The following is a 3809-nucleotide window of genomic DNA, read 5'->3' on the forward strand; positions in this document are numbered from 1 at the left end:
ATCCCATGCTTTTTCAGACTCAGGCCAGCTGGCCTTGGTGAATTCCCGAAAGAACATCCCCATTGTCTCAGAATGTGGGTGTACCCCTCGCGGCCACTAATTCTTACCTCTATGAAATCCTCAGGTTGAATGAGTTATCCTATCCCTATGAATATTCAGATTGAATGGGTAATCCTGTCTCTAGGAATCCTCAGACTGAATGCCTTGAGCTTCTGTCTCCCCCTGCCTTAAATTCCTTTGTCTGCCCAGCCATATCTCTTCCTGTATCTTCCTCCCTAATGTTAGGATTAAAGGCCTGTGACTTCCAAGTACTGATATTGAAAGTGTGAGCCTCACTGCCTGGCTGTGTTTCAGTTTGAAGCTATGTCAGTCTAGTGCAGCCCAGAGTGTCCTTGAACTCACAAAGATCCATCTGCCTCTGCCTCCTGAGTGGTGGGATTAAAGGTGTGTGCCACCACTGCCTATCATCTATGGATAAATAGTGGCTCACTCCAGACTCTGATACTCAGACAACTTATTTGTTACAGTACAAACAAAATATCACCACAGATAATTACAACAAATATTCTGTATGCTTAGAAAAGATGAAAATTTAAAAGTATTTTACCCACCATCGACTAAATTTGTATGTGTAGAACTTCTGGAATTAAGGAAATTACTATTCTTTATAGATAGATGAAAAGCAATAGACTGTAAAATGCCAAGTTTTAAAATATTTGCTAATTATTGCTTTGAAACATCTGAATAAATTTCCCATATATGAATCACTGAACTTTCTGTGTTGATTTAAATAAATGCATGAATATCATGACTTTCAAAGCAACTGCACAGCAGTTTGTCTTAGACAACACAACTACTGAGTTTCACCATCAAGCTCCTGACAGCATCACACAGACTGAGGAAGTATGCCCTTAATGGCAGATCTTTATCTCGGTTAGTTAGTCCATGGGCTCATCAAACTTGAGGGCATTTAGAAGAGATAATATCTTTCGTCTGTTGCAAATGTGTAGCTGTAGTTGGCACAGGGTGATGATTTGGACTTAACATTAAAGAATTACATTTTAGCCATCCTTTCTTTGCCTCTATGAATAAAAATATCAGCACGATGGAAACAGCTAATGACATTTAGCATATATAATATGGAAAGTAGAAGGCTGGAGAGATGGCTGAGGAGTTAGCAGCACATATAGTTCGTAACTATCTGTAACCAGATAATATAATGCCCTCTTCTGGTCAACTTGGGCACCTGCATGCCCATGATTATACTCACACAAATGTACTCACACTCACATACACTCACATGGACAGATGCATGCACATAGTTAAAAAAATAAATCTTTCAAATAAAAGAAAACTGGAATCGTTTTGAAAGAGTCTTTAAAACCCTGTGAGTATAGGATCAATGTTAGTATACTATTCTGAGGTATAATCCTGAGGTGAAAATCCAAACTCTCCAGCAAACTCTCAGTATTCACACAGCTAGGAATCAAATCTATTCGGCTGTGGAAAAAAAAAACCCTGGTTACAATGTAGACTCAGTGGTCGCATTAAACTTTAGGTCCTGCTAGAAAGTTGAAGCAGCCATTTGAGCCAGAAATTTTACTTTTTCTTAAATTCTCGCTCTCCATCACTCAACTATTCAAGTTGGCTTATTTGGCTTTGTTTTGTTTCTCAAGACTGATTTCTTTGTAGCTTTGGGGCCTGGCCTTGAACAAGCTCTTGTAGACCAGGCTGGCCCTGAATTCACCGAGATCCACTTATCTATGCTTCCTGAGTGCTGGCATTAAAAGAATGTGCATCACAGCCTGGCTAACAAATCAAGTTTTAACACACCAAATATTGCCCTTTTGATGTATGCTAAATGTTATTAGCTGTTTCCAAAGTGCTGATATTTTTATTCATAGAGGCAAGGAAAGGATGGCTAAAATGTAATTCTTTAAAGTTAAGTAAGTCCAAATCATCACCTTGTGCCAACTACAACAGGCAACAGTCCTGTTGTGCAGCAGACAAAAGATGTTATCTCTTCTAAATACCCTAAAATATAAGAAGTCAGTTCTTCAGTACAATTGAAAAATGTATTCCTGATTTTATACATATATGACATTTCCTTAAAAAACTGAATTTAATTTTTATAAATTGTGATTCTTTTTATAAAGCTGCATATTCTGCAGCACAAGGCTGCCTGTGTTTGCTTAAGTTTTGCAGAACTTGACATCTGGCAAGATTTTAAACTTGACCTGCATTTGAGGACAGAGCTGGCCTAACAGGATAGGAGCCACACGTGTGTCAGTTCCCAGTCTTTGCCGTGAAAAGTTCTGCATTATTACTGGAAACCTCCTTAAATCCATGCCAAGCACTACCAACCACATTTACCCTCATAAGCCCTCACTCATTCACTTTGGTGCCCCTCCCTCAAATCTTGTAATAAAAGCATGGTCATCTCTGTCCTGACAAGCTGTCCCAGATCTCTGCAAGATGGTGAATGGGAGTTGAAAGAGGAGAGAGATTGACTTTCACACTGTGGGAGAAGGTGTAGAAAGTTCTCTGACCCCAGAAGGCAATGTTCTGAAACTCTGCAGAGCTGGGAGATATAGGCTCTCCATTTTGCTCCGGAACAGGGGAGGGATCAAACCCAAATGAGTGCTTCCTTGCAAACCTAGACAAACAAGAAAGAAAAAGGTCATGGTCACTTTTCACATTCTTTCTGACCACACTCCCTTCAGTGACTTATTCCTTCTCCCTCAAAGATACAATGATGTCTCCCAAGACCCTCCGTAGCATGTTCTGGATGCTGCTTTCCTAACTGATGTTCCTTTTAGGGTTCAAGGAAAACTTGTTCTAAATCTAGCATGGGGTTCCACATGAGTATTCAGAGGCAAGAAGAAGAAAAAAAGGCTCTCGAGAGTCTTATGTGTTAAGTAGGAGGAGTATCTTCACAGGAAATCTTCCTCATCCTGCCTCCCTCTGGACCATGTGAGGAGGTGGGATATAACAAGGTGCTTCATTGTTATGTAAAGAAAGTTTCACCATGTTATCAGAAGACTCTATTTTATGTTGACATATTTTTTTTATTGAGAAATGGAAAAAAAAAACAAGTTTCCACCTCCTCCCAGCCTCCCATTTCCCTCCCCCTCCTCCCACCCTTCCCTTCCTCCCACTCTTCTCCCCCTCCCCCCACTCCTCTCCCCCTCCCTCTCCAGTCCAATGCACGGGGTTTTGATCCTATGTTGACATATTTTAAAAAGGAGAGTGTAAATGTCAAGAATGAACTCTAAGGAAGGAGACAGAAGACAGAGGATGAGCCCCACAGCCTGTCATCTAAGTTATGGGAAAAAAAAATAAAAGACTGTTAAATGCTGGAAGGGTGAAATAAAGTCATGCATTTCCTCAGGAAGAAGTCTCTTTAAATTAAGAACCTAAAGTTGGGAATATGATAGCTCAGTCAATGAAGTGCTTGTTAAGCAAACATGAGAACGCAATTTGAATACTCAGAGCCCATGTAAATTGAACCTGACAGGGTGGTGCATGATTTTAATCCAAATGCTGGGGGAAAGGATATAGAAATATCCAAGGGGAATCACTGGATTGTCACTCTAGCAAAATCTATGGCCCCAAGTTGGGTAGAAACCCTGTCTAAAAAATACAGTATAAATAGGGTCTATGAATGAATCTTGAGACTGACCTCTGGCATTTGTCTGCATGCTTATGTGTACTCCAGCACAAACAATTCCCCAATACACATAAACACACATACACACTATCACACACACACAGGGAGAGAGAGAGAGAGAGAGAGAGAGAGAGAGAGA

This window comes from Microtus ochrogaster (genome assembly GCF_000317375.1).
Source record: "Microtus ochrogaster isolate Prairie Vole_2 chromosome 14 unlocalized genomic scaffold, MicOch1.0 chr14_random_3, whole genome shotgun sequence".
Classification (NCBI taxonomy): domain Eukaryota; kingdom Metazoa; phylum Chordata; class Mammalia; order Rodentia; family Cricetidae; genus Microtus; species Microtus ochrogaster.